Here is an 18647-nt window from a genome sequence, read left to right on the forward strand (position 1 = left end):
TCTGTCGATCACAAACAGAATCTTTGAAATTAAGGCTCCAGGTCGCATCACAAATCAGAAATCTTGAATACTGTTTTCTCCAACCCGTTTAAACTCGGAGAGAGGGAAGAAACATGTAAACAAGCTATTAGTTAAGATACACCGAGCTGAAGCCGCTTACTCATTTACGATTCCAAAACATGTTAAAATTTTAAGTCAGACAGGCTTGCAAATTCAGAATTGAACATGTTATTTCCCCTTGGGCTAAACGTGGATTGTTTTATGAAGGTTCTCTGGATTGCTACTATTATCAATTAGGATCATTCCTTTCACAGAGATTTGAACAAATATCCACAGCTATTCAGTCAATGTCAGTGACTGCAGGCCACAAGGGTTATAACAACATTGTTCATTTTGCTTAAGATTCTGCTTCTTCCAATCAGTCTGCTCAGAATAAGATGTTCTTACCAAGAGCCCAGCAAGGACATTTTCAATCTACTTGTAGGACACAGCTAAATGCATCTAGGCTTAAATCTGAATTGTCCCTGGTTACTGAAACTACTTCGTAAACACAAATCTGCAAACACACACGCTGTAGTTGAACTGGTTTATGTTTCTGCTGACGAGTGACTATTTGGACTGGTTTTACTTTGATGTTTTGAGTCTCTTGCTGCCAAACTGAGGGTGGAGTTTGTCGGCTACCTCCTTCTGATCAAAGATTGGTTCCAGAGATCCGGCATCACGTAGAAATCCACATGTAGTTTAGCTCTGGGTGTTATAAAATAAGCACAACAAAGATACTAAATGCATCAGCAAATAAAGATGTTTAATTTAATGGAAATTCTAAAAAATAAATAAATAAATAAATAAAGACAGCAATCAAAGTATCATTATTTAAAGCCAAACATTAAAATAAGATATCCCAACATCTGTTATGGAGTTTGTAGCTCAAACTTAAAACAGCTGCTGCATGACAAATTGTTAACTATAAAACTGACTATGACTACTCAGATATTGGGGATTTAGAGAAGTACAGATTGTGACATATTACTAGAAAAACTGCAATCTCTCCGTTTGTAATATTGAAAACACATGTGGAGACAGTTTTGTACATTTGCTTCCAACAGCGTCCTCAAACCTCTTCCAGTTTTGGGTACACTCCCATTGTTAACCCTAAAGCTAAACACATTTAATGATCTCAGAGGAAAAAAAACCTGCAAACAGCCGAAAGCAAATGCATCATAATAATAAACCATAGTACATGGAGAGTCGTATTAATAATCTTACAATTAAAGGCTTATCTCTTTACTTCTGGCAAAAATAAGGTGCCTGGTGCCAACACCCACCAGTATATACCAAAAACAGGTGACATTTCTAACTAAAGCATTGTTGAACTTTTTTCATTTTTTAATTAACTTCTTAGTTTGCAATGGATTTATGGCTAACTGACAGCAAAATCCAGTCTACTGGAGTTTCTATAGTTGCAGCTGACAACACAGTTACAGCCAAACATGCAAACTCCATGTCGATGAGGCACTAACAAGAAGTCTCACTAACGTACACCTTAAATTTGTGTCTCTGTCTGGCACATTTTTGGCTAAAATGCATTCATTCTTTCTTAAGTGAAGTAACTCTAGATGCGTAGCGAGAAATTGTACTCAAGGATGATTCATGTTACCTCAAAATAATATTACAAGTTAAGTAAAAATTATGGTGCAATAAAACTACTCCGAGAAGTAATTTTTTTTTCCCATTTCACTTCACTGAAACTTTTCCTGCAGGGCCTCATTCGTTCTCCACATCATCTTGACTTTAATCCAGACTCCTCCTCTAAATTGTAGTGCGCTTATTTCCTTTCTCCTGTCTGAAGAGTGGTTCTCTACAACAATTTTTTTTTTTAAAGCAGGCATTAAGAGGCTTAGTAGAGGCAGTGATTTAGCAGCCAAAAGGTCACTTTTGCAAATTGGGTTTATTAATCTTTGAGCGTATGGCAGCCGCAGTGGGACACTCTTCACACATGGACGCAGATTATATTGGGCAAAGAACTCATAGATTAGCCTCAAAAAAATAGAAAGTCTGGGAATAATAAAGACTCTTCTGACGAAGTTGAGACGTGGTTCTCTGAAGTCCCATTGCCAGTTTCACTCATATCAGAGGGAGCTTTGCTCAGTTGTGAGAGGAGGGGGTAGAAAAGGCAGGAGTAAAGTTTGACTGAGCTGTGATTATACCATCACAGATGATTATAGTCAGACATTCCTCTGACCCAGTGCATGACAGAATCTCTCACTTTCTCCTCTCGATTTCTCTTCTCTTCCCCCCCCCCCACCCCAGATATTAACTTTGGTGCCAACTCGCTCACAAAAACACCTGCTTGGGACATGATCCTGTAGCTTATACTGCAGTGGTAGTTATCTGAAAGTGTAGAGAGGACAGATTTTTCTTACATTTGAATTCAAGCTGTAGGAAAATGACTAAAGGAAAGAATTTACACTCAGTAGTTATAAGGCAGAGACTCGGCATCAAAATCAATTGCTATACCAACATTTCATCAAAAATGTTAGTGTCTGAAATGTACTCTTTATTCCGCAAAAAAACCCCACTAGATGGACAATTGGTAATCCTCTGTAGGTTTCGTAAAATATAAAGGAGACAAATGTGTTTTTCAAGAAATAAAATCTGAATTTATTGTTTGTGCCGCAGTTCAAACTGGTGGTGAAATTACGTGTGCTGGTGTCAAACGCATATTAAGGCAATGCTGGAGAACGTGTCCTTACATCACAACACAGACATAGTGTAACATTATGTAAACATATTACTTTACTGACTTCTGTCTGTGTGCAATTGGGCCATCTACAAAAACAGTTTGAGCTGATCAATATATCATTTTTTAGCGTTTTCACTAAAAAGGCCGATACAGGACTGTTGTCCTTTTTAGAACAGCAATTTTTTCCCTTCCATTTGGGCAAGAGCCATAAGTCATTAAAAAAATCTGTCAATTAAGAACAGTTTAATCTTAAGGTTACTTGAAGCAATCATTTCTCCATTGGGTAAAGTCAAAAAGCAAATAACTGAAAAATTTAAAGAAGCTTACTCCTCCACCTGAATCCAAAAACTTCCAGTCTAAAATTTCAGGCGTTGTGAAGTCCATTGTTTCCTCTGAGGTGAAGGTTGTTTCCGGCAGGAAGAAAACTCTGTGGAGATTTGCCATACTGGTAGGTTGGAGACCTTGTCCTGTTAGGCAACAGGGCCTTGATAATACCCGTGTTAAACGGACGGCGGAGTCCGGCGACGACAAGCACTTAAATTCCATAACAAAAGTATGTTTTTATCTTTTTTTTTTTTTAAATCTCTTTTTTTTACCGTTTATTCAATGTCACATGCTGTTTTTATTTTGGTTTTTAATTATGTAAAGCACCTTGAAATGCCTTGCTGCTGAAATGTGCTATACAAATAAAAACTGATTGATTGATTGGCAAGATCAACATCAAATCCAGCACCAATGCTGTGTCCAATCAAAATGAAACAATGCCACCAACTCAACTATAAAAACTTAGAAGAAATCATACATTGATTAAGATCGTCCTCCTGAGGTCTTAATGTCATAACCAATGCATCGCATCTAGTTCGATTCAAACGGTAAACTCAACTCTGCTTTTAAAGCCTGGAGGAAACACCTGAGACGTCATCAACCCACTGATAAAAAACAGAACAATTTGGACAAGCTGCGGTTGGATTCATTCATCAGCAAAGTAAAGGAAACGGCTTTGTGTCAACAGCTAAATAGTTGCTCAACAATGAGCAACCACTTTCATGTCTTTCAGTCTGGATTCATTATCGAAGTGTTCAATGACATCCATATCAACAAGAACCGTGAAAGAACCTTTTGGACCCAAGTGCAGCATACAACGCCGTTAACATCGATCAGAGAGCTGGATTGGATTTCAATAATTACTTTGGCATAATGAGTTTTAGTCTGGATACTTCTCTTTATTATTGCAATGTAAACATTTTTTGTTTAGTTATTGTGTTTTCATCATGTAAAGCATTTCGAATTGCCTTGATGCTGAAACGTGCTGATGATGAAGCCTGATGACGATGCTCTCTGTTTTAATTTACTGTCTAATTTCTGATATGTCAATATAATGGATAATATAGAGAAATCTAGTGATTGAAATGCTGCATTCCTATGTTTTTAAGTTTATAACAAAATGAAAATAAGATTTATTTTTTGCTGGGATTACTTTAAAAGGTCACTTTCTATCCCAAGCACCCTTATCTGCTACCATAATTCACTGCCATGTCACTGCAGCAAACCTGCGTGGACAAACTGAGGTCACTTTAATTTGGTAAGTAGGTGTGAGTTTATAGATGTCGTGTGTGCTTACATCACCTTTCTGTCATTTAATATGCTGGTTGTTTGCTTGGACTCAATATCAACAATGTATCTGCAGAAGGAGTAACGGGACTCCTTCAGATTCAGAGTTTTGTGCAGAGAGGAATTTTTAAATTATATCAATACTTAAAGCATTGCAATAAAATGTCATTATGTCCAACACTCAAAGATATGATTAAGTCAATTAAAACCCATACATATTGATAAATTCCATTTTATTAATCTTTGTTTTGACAAAACATCTCAGAAATCCGTGTGTTCTCCGTCTCTCTGCCATTAGGGCGCTTATCAATAATTTATGTTGCGTAAATGAGTTATCAGCTCTTTCTCTTTCTCCTACTCTCAGTTCCTTTTCTTCACTTATGTTATGGCTGGTTGCACTGGTCCAAGGAGCCAATAAAAATTTATAACCTGTCCTGCAGCTCTAACGCTCCAAATTGGTAATAAACCCTTCGTTTTGTTGCTTGTGGTTCTGTTTTTGTTAGAATTGACTTGTCAAATCCTGAAGCCACATTTCAGCAGGTCCCAAAGCACATACTGAAACATGAGATTCACACTGATGATTAGTTAGAAAGGTGACTATATGTAAAAAAAATAATATTAAAGAGTGTGTTGGAGTCTAATGAAACTAGACTCATAAAGACTTCCCATAATAATCAGCAAGGCTGCAGATGGAATTTGATGCACCTCTCCCTCCCACATACAGTACAACGCACATAACGCGCATTTGCATCCAAAATTAGTATTTCATATTCCATCTACTGGGTGTGTAATGACGGCCGTTATTAAAGTGGGTAATTGTCTTACAGTGGTGCCGTGTTATTGGATCTGGGGGCAGTTCTGCAGACACAGTCGGAGGCAGCTGGATGTAAAGTCGCTGAGCGGTGAAATAGGGAGCAGCGCTGAGCACACACACGGATGATGGTATCAGGATCAAAGAGAAATGCTAGCATTGTGCAGTCTGACCCCCGTGAATGGCACTCAGCCCACCTGTTACCTTATCCCCCATGAGACTCTTGCTAACTCAGTCCCTTTGCCTCCTGGAACCAGACACTCGGCTCAGAGGAAAATCTGATAAAGACTCTGCACGGCGAGATTCAGCCATCAAAGGCTTCAGACAGAGCGGCTCTAAGACGGTTTACCTCGGAACAAACTGGGCCCTTTGACTACAGCAAAAAGTTTGGAACAGATTGCAGCCATAAAAAGACATCTGAAGATTAATGGACAATTCTGTCTGAGTCAGCAGTAACAGAGGAATAGTGTTTGCGTCGTTTCTTCCCCCCCTCCCCCCATCTTAAATATACATCATCTATTTTAGGCAGACTGAACCTAAAGAACCATGAAAAGCATTTTAGCTGATGGCATAGTTAAAACAGTGAGTGAATAATACAACAGAAGTCAATATGATGTAAATGATGCTATAACATTTTATAAGACAATATCTACCATCATAAAAATATCCAACTGCATTTAATCATCATCGCTGTTGGTAATTGAAGCTATAAGGACGTTGATTGTTTCCATGAAAGAAGAAAACTCTGGGATGGGTGGGGGGGATGAGCTCTAATTATCCAGCAGTGACCCCTGACGTAAACAAACGGTCACTGTCTGACATCACCTTTCACTGCCCCTCTGGATAAACAACAACAAACCCAACCTCCGTCACACCGTCACACACTCTTAGTTAACGCCCGCCACACAAACAGCATTGATCCAGATCCTGTCCAGCTGTGCACAGCAGGAGACTGAGCTGGCAGGAGAAGGAAGAGGAGGACAATCCCTAACGCCCTGCGGTCTGCGCTCTGGCCAGCCAGCTGGTGTCATTGGAGACTTGGACCATAAAGGTGATTTCTGAGAAGGTTGCAGCAGCTCTTTTCAGGGTGGTTATTTTATCAGCAGGGGGTTTTCTCAAAGACTGCATGAACAAATTGTTCTGTGGACTGGTCCCCTTCAAACTATAGCTACATATAACCTTTCTAATTAGACCCATCATGCTGTTGTTAGGGGTCAGTGAGGCCAGTAATCCAGCGGGGAGCCTGATGGTGTCACATTTTCACTTTTAGAGCAGAAGTAAGGATAGAATTTGCTCTGCTTCTCCAGATTTAGCTGTTTTTTTTTTTAAATACTCCTTTCTTTTAAGTTAGAAAACCTACAGTATGTGCCCATAGGAGGAAAATACTACATCCAGCAAGGACTGCGGTTTTCAAACATATAACCCACAGGAATGTGTTTAATTCTATCAAGCCAAAAGCCACTGTGTGGATTAGCTGTGCCTGCTTGTGAAGTTAAATATGACCTGTAAAAACATCATGCCGTTTTTTGTTGTTTTTTTGCTAAAGCACAGTGGCACACTTCTTCGAGTATTTACATAGTGACTTGAAAAGCCGAGCTATTTCCTCTTTTGCCAGACCAAAGGCAGCCAAGACATGAAAAAACAGGTCTTTCAGTCCATCCTGTGGGAATTGTTTTTCCTTTTGCCAACCACCACATGCATTTTACAACTACTCGGTCAAAGCCAGGATTTCCCTTTAGTAAAAGTAAAAGAGGGGCTTTATTTGACTGCTGTCTTAATTTATGCAAGTCTTAAAGGAGTAAGAGGAGTGACAAACAGGGGGTGACTAAAAAAAATCTGTACTTGAGATTAGGGTGTAGGATTAATAAGGAGGGGGCTCTAAATACGTTTTTGCCCTCCTTGTAAAGTTCTTCTGTTTTTTTAATTAGCCCACTTTAAATGATTTAGACCATGAAACGACTTAAAATCTTACAAAGATAACCTAAATAAACGCTAAATGCAGCTTTCAAATGATGGTTTCCTTTATTAAGGGACAAAAGTTATCAAAATTAAAGGCCTTATGTGAAAAAAAGTAATTGCCCCCTAACCCTAATAACTGGTTGCCTCATCCTTGGCAGCAACAACCATCATCAAATGTTTGTGTTAACTGGCAATACATTGCTATGAGGAGTTTTGGTCCACTCTTCTTTGCAGAAATGTTCAACATAACAACACTGGAAGCTAATAGCATTAAGCTTGCCTAAAGTCATGCCACAGCAATTCACTCAGATTCAAGTCTGGACTTTGACTGGGCCATGCCAAACTGTTTTTTTTACCCAGGAGCAGTGGACCTGTAGATGTGTTTTGGAGCAACTCAGCCTCAGATGTTACACTACCACCATCATGGTTGACTGTCGGTATGATGTTTTTCCTCTGAAATGTTCTACACAATGTGCACTCCTTTCACCACTGTTCCCAGTTTTCATCATTTGTTCTGGTGGTTCTCTGAAGTTTGAAATCTTTGGAAATGGATTTATATTTTTTTTCCAGACTGATGGGACATCAGTGACTTTGTTTCTGATCTGTTGTAACATTTTCTAGAGGGATGATGGGCTGCTTTTTGAGATTTTTGAGCCAACTGTATGTTATCGCACATGATCCATTTAGCAAGTAGTGAATCATAGGTGTAGCAAGTGAAACTAAACCAAAGAATTCTGATAATTAAAGGGAACATATCATGCAAAATCAACTTTTTTAAAGAGCGTTAAAAAGACCAGGATGAAAAGAGAGCGTGCCGTTTCTCAAAACAGAGGTAAATGACAGGTTTGTGGAGCTAGAATAAAGAGGAATTCAGACCAAAGCATTGCATTTCCACTTTGTATAGACCACAACTGAACATTTTAAATGTGAAAAGGAAGAATATAAAAGCATGATACGTTCACTTTCAACTTAATCTGTGGCATAACAAGCGGTGTGAGGGGTGAAAATGATATCTCTCCACAAAGGACCTGATTTTTTGTATATCCTGTCAAACTGCTTTTTAATATGTTGTCTGATTCTAAAATGTGTTCATCTGGAACATTTAAGAGGGTAAAAACATTTCACAGAAATGTGTGGATATCTCCAAGACATTATTACGACGGATTATTGTTTATATATATATATATATATATATATATATATATATATATATATATATATAAATAATAATAAAAGTACGCCATATGCATCAAACACTACACGCAACTGGCTTAGAGGAACATCGGTCAAACATTTCCTTTGCAATTTTACAGCATCAGTCCAACTCAAAGTGTGCTCCCATCTGCACCACTCACCTATGTCACATCCTTCAAGTCAACTCCGTCGTCTCTTGTCTCATGAAAGGCAGTCTATTACTGCACATTAGCAGCAGAGTGAGGCAGGCAGATAAGGGAGGCTGCTGATCAAACACACAGACAAATCACCAGTGACAGAAACACACATTTGTTGCTCAGCATTTAGCTTTGATCTCCCGCTCTGCCAAGAGCCAAGGAGAAGCAAATCTCAGCCTTTGAACTGGAGCTTTTCAGTCGAGGTATTTCTCTGCTCTCTTACGGAGAAGTCTGCGAACACTTCACCGAGTCATCATATGCAATCCCGCTCCACAACCGACACAAGCAGGAAAGGCTGTGTGGATTGATGCGACGTAGGTGAAAGCAAAAACGCTCGTATCATCAACGCTAAAAACATGACACGCTTGCTGTAGCGCTGATCGTTTGAGATTTTAGGTCTCTAATGGAGATAATGGAAAGGGAAGAGACTGGAAAATGATTTTAGAGCTTCTACAATAGCATGCTTAGTAATAAATTCCATGCTATTGCGTTGCATCAACAAGTTGGAGCTAAATCACTGAGCTCAGCTTATGTTTCGCAGGCAATATGAAGCACGCACAATAATCTGATCAGCTTTAGAGCTAATCTTCTGATCTCTGATCTACACTGATCTCCGACGCGCGTTTGTTTGTGTCCCAGCAAACACATGCACAAATGTGCATGCGCCTCCCTGCAGACAGGGGAGAGTAAACTGTTTTTGCAGCATATTAATAACGGATACATGGCAGCTGTGTCTAAGCTGTCAGCCATGGATCATCTCATTTCCTGAGCAGACCAGCCCAGGCCCCCTGTGTGTTATTACAAACAGGTCAGATCTTGTGACAGGAGTGGGAGATTACTGCAGAAACTAATTGAGGCTGCTCCGAGTGTTCTCTGCCGGAGAACAGTGGGGTGACTGTTTGGTCAGGCGGTCTGATACTCGACCCTCCCGTGTACCCTGCAACCACAAAATGCCCATTACAAACAAAGACTCTGTCAAAGCTTAACGGACCTGGACAGTCTGCGGCAAACTGGGTCATTCCTTTGAGTTTTTGGGGGACTCCCCTGGTCCTGTGAACGATGTAGCATGCGTTGTTTAAAATAAATCCAGCACATCTAGCTCAGCGTGCAACTTCATTGCATCAGCCCCATTATCCTTGAGCTCGTGCGCCTCAAACACAAACCACTCCGAGTTATGGATCCTGTTTATTCTGGCTCTACATTTTCTCTGACGCGACGCTCACTGTTGACTCCGTCCTCTTCCGTGTGTCCTGACCCAGCTGCATTATTTATGGTACATGATGCTTTGGCTGCTGTGCGCAATATCTGCCCTGGCTGTAGCTCACCAGTGTTGGCACAGAACCACTCTGTGGCTTTTATTACCTACAGTACAATAACGCTGCAGAGAGGCCAACAGCAACTGCCGCAGCCAGCAAGCTCCTCACGCAGAAGCAACTGTCGGCTCACATTTGCTCTGAGTGGACCAGTATGGTTGTCACACAGAGCTATTATTATGATACAGCCCAGGGTCGGGCCGGGACTCCGGGGTGAAACAAAGTGAGCCTGTGTCATCCTTTTCAGTGCTGCTCTTCTATGTATCAGCATACTGTCAGGCCTCCGCAAAGACAATTTCACATCAAGAGCTACAGAAAATCCCTTCTGACAGGCGAGACATCCAGAAAGTCACACTTATAGAAAAAAAAAAAATCTGTTTCATGTTTGAGGAAAAAGATTGGATGATACGGAGGCACAATGTGTCCTTTTCAACACTTGGACTCCTAAAGCCTGTCCTGCCCATACATAGCACAAACGGCTACGTACACGCCAGCGCTTATAGCCAACCACAAGACCAAGGGCCTGGCTTCACAAGTAGACACTGGGGGAAGGGGCAGCAGTATTGTATTTCCACAGGACATAAGTCCCTGTGTTTGTATCTGCTGTTGGCCCCAGGCATAGCCCCGGTTCCAGGCTGCTGCCAGTGCCAAGGCAAGCACAGGCACTGACTGGACAAGTCCGATAGCACTTCCACACGTGGGAATCTGAGAGCCACTATGCTTTTAAAGCTTGGCTACTTGTGCTGCATCTCCAGTGGCATACTTAAGGCACCAATAAAGCAATAATCTTGACCACTCCTGAGTCAAGTGGCTCTCCTGTTTTAAGTAATGCACTGTGTGCGAGTCTGGTTGATTGAATCTGGGCGCTCGAGTGATCAGCCTTTCTCGGACATGGCTCGGGGTTTTTGTAAGAGCTGAAATGATGCATAGCACTATATACTATAATACGTGGAAGTTGCATATTGACTGCCAGTTTGTAAAACAGCGACAGCCCAGTCAGCTCGAATACAGACGTGGATAAATTTGTTGGCAACCCAGGGGAAAAAAAAAAAAAAAAAAGTGTAAACAGCTTTAAAAATCAAACACACTGAAAATTTTAGAATAATCCAAACTTCAGTTTCAGGAAATTGATCAGCAAAGAAGAAATCCCATCTACTATACTAGATATTAGCCCTACTTTAATTTATATTACTGTGTTATTAAAGCAATCGTTTTGTTTCAGCCAATTCATGCATCTTAATAAAGGTGATTTTTCCTTTTCCCGTACCAATCGCTATTAAATTAAATCAAACCAGATGTTTAATTTATCTCGGTTCCATGGCTCATTTCCAGTCAGAAAAAGGTCTGATTCAAATACGGATTATAAAAAATCTCCTTGAACTGCCAAAAGAATCAATGGGTAAGGGCATTATTGATCAAAACTAATTTATATTGATTATTACCCAGGAACAAACCGTGATGAACAAACAATCTACTTCTAATGACAAAAATACAAGGGATCTGAGTAAACAGCAATATTCAGCTTTCTTATTCTTCAGTCTTGCTGGTTATCAGATTTCCTCAGGGTTTTGTTAAAGCTAATAGGAGAAGATCTCAGTGATCTTATCTTGCTTTAAATGATCATATCTGATCTACGAAAAAGAGGGAAATATTTAATGAGCGGAACTTTTACGACCTCATGTCTGTGGAAACATCATCCTCCATCCGGATCTCAGGCCATCAGTGAGCAGGCAGATTAGCAGCCTCTCTCTTCAACTCTCTCGCGCTCTCTTTGATGAGGCAGCCTCGGCTTGATGCTCTTCTGAACAGTTTGTCCAAAGAATGAGGCAAACCGTCTCTCCAATGGACTTCAATGTCTGGATGAAGCTTTTTGGCTCCCCAGGTTAACTCACAAGAGGTTCCAAGTGTGTTACAAAGTAGTCACATTAGGCCAAAATGATCAGATTGGAAATGGCCATTACCTGGTGAGGCTTGCACCTTTCTCTCCTTCTCCTCGTTGTTCTTTTCCTCTGTTTCCAACATGTTGTTGTGCCTAACTTTGACAAGCTCAACTACACCTCATTAAGGATTGAGACATGTTCACATGAAATGTCCAGAAAATTGTCGCAAAGCACTTTAAAATAACTAGACATCAAAATATGTAACATCAAACAATAACTGGGTAGAGCAAGAAGCACAAATGAATGATATGATGATTTCAAACTATACGTTTCTACAAGCTGCACTCTGTCCATGGAAGGAGAAACGTCTTGCAGTAGTTTGTCTAAGGCTCACAAGGCTTTACCTCTACGCCACACGATTGGTAAACAACACTGTAAGCTCCAATTGGAAATGACAGTCTAGATTACCCTCAGACAAAATGAGAAGTTAAAAATCTTAGCACTGCACCCACCACAAGAAGCAACTCGTTTTTTGACAAATGTCCTTTTCCACTAATATTAGTACCACTGCTGTCAAAGCTCTTTTTCTAATAGAACAGATGTAGCCTGCAAAATATTACAAGGTTGAAGCACAAAAAGAAAGAGGCATCTTTGATAATTTTTGTTTGGCAAAATCTCTCTGAATTGTCCAGAGTCCTGAGTCCTCCTTAATGTGTTCCTCTGTTTAGCTCATGTTTGCTATAAATTTGAAGTCTGGTCGTTTTGAAGGCAATGGGAAATTTCATATTTTGTGTCTAGTGAACCATACATATTTGTTGTCCATTGTCTTTTGCAAATACCAAGTGATGACCCATTTTCAGTGGTTTTTTTCTTCGTTTTTTTTTACTGTAAAATGTCCTAATATTTCAAATCTTCCAAGAGGCAGTGCACTCTAACAAGGTTCCTGGAGCTTTAGGAAAAGAAGGAACCACATGGCATCACATATCCTCCATCATACTTAACAGAATGAGGTAATTTCCAAATATTCCTTTTTTGTTTCATGCCAGTAGCATGTCGAATTTAATACTTATCCTACTGCAATAAGAGATTAATCAATATTAAGGAATACAACATCGTTTCCAAGGGCGGGGATAAATTTGCTCGAATGCATAAACGTTAAATTTAGATTTTAGAATACTCCTGGGCTCAAAAGAGGCTGATAAAAACCAACATGAACGGAAAAGTGAATTAAACTACATGCTGCATGCCAGCCTGGTAGTTTTCAGTGCACCAGATTTCAGGCTCAGTAACATCCTCTCTTGCCGACATTACTTCCACTTTATAAATTTTGTTACCGGCCTCGTTTGAGAAATCACCACAGTAACATATAAAGTAATTTTCTGAGCAGACATCCGCTAATTTCCTGCACTCCCTTTGGCTCCCCAGCCAACAGGACGGATGATGATTATGCAAACTGAAAGATCCAGACTCAGTGGGCCGAACAGCAATGTATCTGAAACATGAATCCATGTCTAGGCATGTATTACCCCGCTCTGCACTCATACATTATTACAACTACACTGCACTGATTTCAACAAGCAAGTCACCTAAAGTGATTTGTTATTTCAATTCGAATAAAGTTGGTGAGGCTAAAAGCAGAAGAATAGTGCATAGATGGGAAAAGTTTAGGCTGAGATGCATTTAGTCATTTAAATGGATAAAAAAAAAAGCCATTCAACAGAGGTTTCTGTGAGATCCTCCATGTCCGGCGCATTTATTTTTAAGGCAAGTCCTCCATTTAATTACTTGTTAACACAAAAAGCAAACCTGCCAAGACCAGAAAGCAGCAAGTCGATGCATTTAGACACCAAGACGCAATAAAAACTTCTTCCTGAGGTTCCCAGTAAAAAAAAAAAAAAAAAAATCAAAAATCAAAACTAACTAATCAACAGAGTAATACATACTCATAGCAGTTTTTTTTTTTGACATTTCAATAACCATAACCATCAAAATAAATCCAGATAACATTTTTATAATTCTGATCTTTAAAACCTGGATCAGTCCTGCCTTTTGTCAAAAACAGTGTTGGCTGTGTAATGATTATTTTTCTTTCCATTTATCAACTGTGGAGTGTAAAATAATTTATTCATCCCTACTGATCTGATAAGTTAGCAATAAATCTCACAATACAAAAAAATATACACATAGACACACACGCACACAAACGAGAATGTCTTTCATCATTGGGTTCATACAAATAAACCCTTAAGCTTTGAAAAATAATGATATACACTATCGAACTGTAGAAGGTGAAGTTGAGAATATTTTAAATTAAGTTAATTATATATTCATGTCAAATAAAATATTGTTCTGTAAGCCATTTAAAAATGTTTTCATTCGTCATTGACAGATGACAAATGAAGTCATCTAAATGCAAACATTTTGTGCGGAAAGTTTTAAGCAAAGTGAAAGAACTGATGCAATTAACAAGTTTTCCTAACATAAAAAAATGTTTTAGTAATTGACAGTAAACTTAATTCAACTACTGTGTCTCTGCATTTTATTCTGGGGATGCAGAAGCGACTCGATACATGATTTAATTTATGTCTGCAACCTGGACCAGTTTGCCTTCAGATGAGACTATATTTATAAACTAAACTTAAAATGAATCATTTTTGAGTGACAGAAGATAACATATTCATAATTTTATCAGGGGCATTTATCGTTCAATAGCATAAGCTTAAAAGAAAAAAAAAAAAAGAGAGAACTGACAACAGATGGGCTTAACGCCACTTAAGTTTCCCATCCATTACCTTCTCCAAACCTTTTGAGCTAATTGGAGAATTAAATTATTCCATATAAGAGGCTGAACAGACGCATCCACCTGCATCGTAGGTAGTGTTACACCCTTACAGCGATGCTAATGCACCACTACAGACATGTGACCCCTTTAACCATTGCTCCCAGAGGCACTTTCATTACTGCTCTGCTGTGGTATGAACCAGTTGGTGTTTTACAGAGATTGGTCGCATTAAAGCCAATCTGTTCATGGACGCGGATAAGCGACAGAAGCCGTTAGAGCAAATTCAGAGGTATATTTGTGATTCATTACAGAATTATCATTAACACTGACCATTTAGCAGCACCGTGAAAGGAAATACTCCCGCCCGCCCCCCACCCCACCACATTATGAGCAATATTGTGATTGAGCTGATTAGTATGCCAGGGGGTAGTGAAGTGCATTTGTTTATTTACAGCTGGCTGGCTTCTGATTACTCAACGTTTGACAAGAAGCAAATTTACAGTCATGCCAATTTTCATAGAAATCATCCAGCATGATAAAAAGTAACAGGGCTTTGATGGGTTCTCTCAGGAGACTGATTGTGTCAGACTGATATCAGAGCGCTCGTTAAAAGACACATACTGCTTCTTTTGAACACATTTGATTAGGTTTGTAAATTATTTCCATTCCTTGTGGAGTTCATTTCGGGAGGCAGAGTGGCTCTGCGTGTAAATGGCACGTCAGATTGCAATTTCAACCTTGCGAGCAACTACAGTGGCTTGTACGTCTTCTTCCTTTAGATCTGAAAGAAATCTTCAAGTTTGTAAGTGCTCTATAATGCTGACAAATCGTCATCAGCAAAAGTGAAGGCAAAGCTCGCTGCATTAATGGAAGAATCATACAGCCTTGATGTATTATGACCAAATAGCATATGAATCAAGAAGGGAAATGGCGAGTGAATTAGCATGAAGACGGGTCTCCTCCCCCAGCCTTCCGCCAGCCTCCCATCATTCATTATGATGATCTATGGCTGCTCTTTATATCCTGACTTGATATTTCAGACTCATGTGAGGTGTGGATCATTAGGGAAAGCTTTTACCATTAATAAGCAGACGTTGTTTACATGACTAATATTCCAAAAGGCAATGAGGTTGAAGCATTTAGAGCAGGACATCCATCTTCCCCACACCAGTAAATATCATCCAGATGCTATTGATATTTGCTGGCCTGTAAGAAAATATGCCTGAAGTAGACGGACTTCCTTGCGAGAGGCAACGTCGGACGAGGAAGGCGTTTGAAGAGAGGGATGAAGGCGTGTATGCCTGCAAAGAAGAAAGTATTGAAAACTAGAACCAATGACATTCAGACATAGTCTAAGATTCAGTTTCCTGAGTAACATTCTTGTTATCCAAGGTTTCACCTGTGAAATGTGATCAAACACCTAATGACACAGCTATTCTCACTTCAACATATGTGCAATCGCCAAGAAACAGACTCTAATATTCAAAGTAAACTGGTAAAAAGAAAAAAAAGAGAAAACAGCAGATTTAACAAAAAGAAAGTGCTGCACAGATATCAAAACAAATATCTTGTGTTGACTAATGATGGGGTTTTAACAATGTGACCAAACATTCCCAACTTGAAAAAAAAAACCAGTTGGAATAACGATGACCACACAAGTGGGAAAACAGGAAAAAACAACAACGGATAGGTGCTTGTATCAGTTACGGAGTTGTGCAATCTGAGACAACTGTGAAGTGTTGTAATATTTATGAATAATTTCATTTTACAGATGTTTATTTTCAAGGAAACTGGCTGCAATAAACGGACATACCAATCTTAAGTGATTCATTTGACGCATGTGGCAGCAGCTTTGTTCATGCAGTGCAAGTGAAGACACACATTTGAAACCTGCAAACTCCAAACAAAGGTGTGAGCTACAGTCACTCAACAGAGCACCAGTCACAACATCAGCCATGCTCGTCATGCTCAATGCTTGTAATTCATCTTCCACTTCCTGGAACCTCTGACTCAAATGGAGTCCCGTAAGTGTGTTGCAGCAATGAGTGAAAAGTCATTAGAAATGGAACATAACCATTCAGATAAGGTCACTTTGGACACATCAGATATACATCTATCTAGGAATGAAAGTGAAACTGTTACAACAATCAAATACGGGAGCAATGAATAAAAATCAGAAAGGCGCAAAAAAGTTATCCAAAGAATCCGAGGGCAGGATTATTGTCCGCCGATTACAGATTCTTCAAAACGGTTTGTGATTTGAGAAGCTTTCTATATCTGTGAAAAATATACATTTTTAAGTTAGGCTATGTTTTCATGCAGTGTGTTACAGATATAGTAACACAAAGTTCAAAATCATTCACACCCCTGCAAGATTTAGGTTTAAAGTAATATTTTTTTTTAAAAAATCTCTATTTCCTCTGACTGAAAGTAATAATGCTCTGAAATGGCCTAGTCTGAGTCCTGACTTCAGCCTCACAAAATCTGTGGAGAGAGCTCAGGACTAGGTTGATGTCAAGAAGAACATCGAGCTCCTCATCAAAGACATTTTCAAAAATAAGAAGGGTTTGATTAATGTAATGCCAATAGTAGTTTTTTCCTCGTAATTATTGAGAAGAATTTTATTATTCTTTGCCAAAATGTAAAACTGAACTGAATATTTTACTGACATCATTCAAATCATGTCAGAGTTTGGAAACTTGATGGGAAAAAAAAGGGGAAATGTGTTGGAAAAGTTACAAAGAACAGCTACATGGGAAACAAATGCAGTTTTTACAACGATCGATCAAAATGCTTATAAATCACGTTTATAAAAGAAACTGGTTGTGCAAGTTAAAAGCACTCTATTGAAGGTTAAAGTGCACGTATCATTTGAGCTTTTTACATCTTGTTAGGTTGAGCTGAGCTATCAGACAGCAGCGTCTACAATAGCTATAAGAATTAGAAAGAGTCGTTTAGCGCAGCTCAAACTCTAATAAACCCACCGGGCTCTTTAAGTTTAACGCAATACCGTTCTCATGAAGAGATCACTGCTGCCCGTTGGCTTTGTTGTACATGTCACTGTTGAGGTTTAACGAGTCCCTAAGTTCCACAAGACAATCATATGTCTTCTCCATCTGTAACTGTATTAAATTCCAATTATGTGCTTGTTCTCTCTGTAATAGAGTAGCCCGTATGGGAGAGAGCGGTGGGGGGGACCACAACTGTAAAGTGCCAAGCAGGGACACATTTTGAATCCTAATGTTCCTGTCTTAGCCAGCACAACACTAAGATGGTTATTTCCCTCTAACCAATCGTCGGGGCTATTTTCACCCAATGGGTTATTCGTGTTAGCCTTTAGGGCCGAATCCGTGTCTCAAAACCCAACCACGAAAAGAAAGTGGCTTAACTTGTCATCCCTTTAGAGAACGATGTAATTAACAGACTCTGATGAGCAGCTCAATCTCCGCAGACAGGAGGAGATTGGCCCGATTTTGTAGAAGAGCTCCAGAGTGGGCGTAATATGTGTGACTAAGAGAAAAAAAAGAAAAGAAAAAAAAAACGCAGCAGGAAAAAGAAGAGGAGGAAACACACCTGGCGAATATGTGCAACATCCCTTGAGCTGACTCGCCCTTGGATGTGACCTTGCAAGTTTGCTTCACATATCTTGCAGTTTTAATTGTGATTAATCATCATCATTAAAAAAAAAAAAAAATCTATGTAAAAATAATTTTGGGTTCAACTTAAAGCTCAACCGTGCCAGGATGGTCTCATGTACGACTCCAGCGGTGCAACGGAGGAGAGCAGCACATCCTCCTGCATCCCCCGAGGATTTATATCTGAAATTGATTGTGTGTTATTTTTGTCTCTACCAGTGACGTTGGCTCTCAGCATCAGGGGAACAGCTTCTCATCCTGAGTGTGCATGCTTACACAATACCTACTGTAATTGGAGACAAGCCGCGTCATCGTTATAGTACACAAGGACAACTTTTTACGTCTAAAAATCCCTACTGAACTTGTTCCGTGGGGAATGAGTCATTGCTCTAATCTGCTTCACTTCAGAAATGTCTATTATCCCTGCAAAACTCAAATGTTCTTTGGACGTCTCTTATTTCCGTTATGTTTTTCTTCACGACAGGGTTATTTTTATTTTATGGTTACATTTTTCACTTCTAT

At 39.4% G+C, this 18647-nt stretch overlaps 1 long non-coding RNA gene across 4 annotated transcripts in view; it reads right to left on the reverse strand.

The window, feature by feature from the left end:
• Window positions 1-647: 647 nt before the first annotated feature.
• Window positions 648-18647, reverse strand: part of LOC106960949 (uncharacterized) — a 24496-nt gene continuing 6496 nt past the window's right edge. Inside the window, exons 3-5 of one of the 4 annotated variants that reach the window (XR_001427676.1) lie at window positions 8480-8580; window positions 3071-3170; window positions 648-747 (exon numbers count right to left, since the gene is read on the reverse strand). This is a non-coding gene — a long non-coding RNA (uncharacterized LOC106960949). Of the gene's footprint in view, window positions 748-1573; window positions 1859-3070; window positions 3171-8479; window positions 8584-18647 lie in introns of those variants that run through there. The other 3 variants (XR_001427673.1, XR_001427675.1, XR_001427674.1) reach the window with 3 other exon arrangements.

Source organism: Poecilia latipinna, unplaced genomic scaffold, assembly GCF_001443285.1.
Source record: "Poecilia latipinna isolate Pla-1442-1.1 unplaced genomic scaffold, P_latipinna-1.0 Scaffold1246, whole genome shotgun sequence".
In the NCBI taxonomy this organism is placed as follows: Eukaryota; Metazoa; Chordata; class Actinopteri; order Cyprinodontiformes; family Poeciliidae; genus Poecilia; species Poecilia latipinna.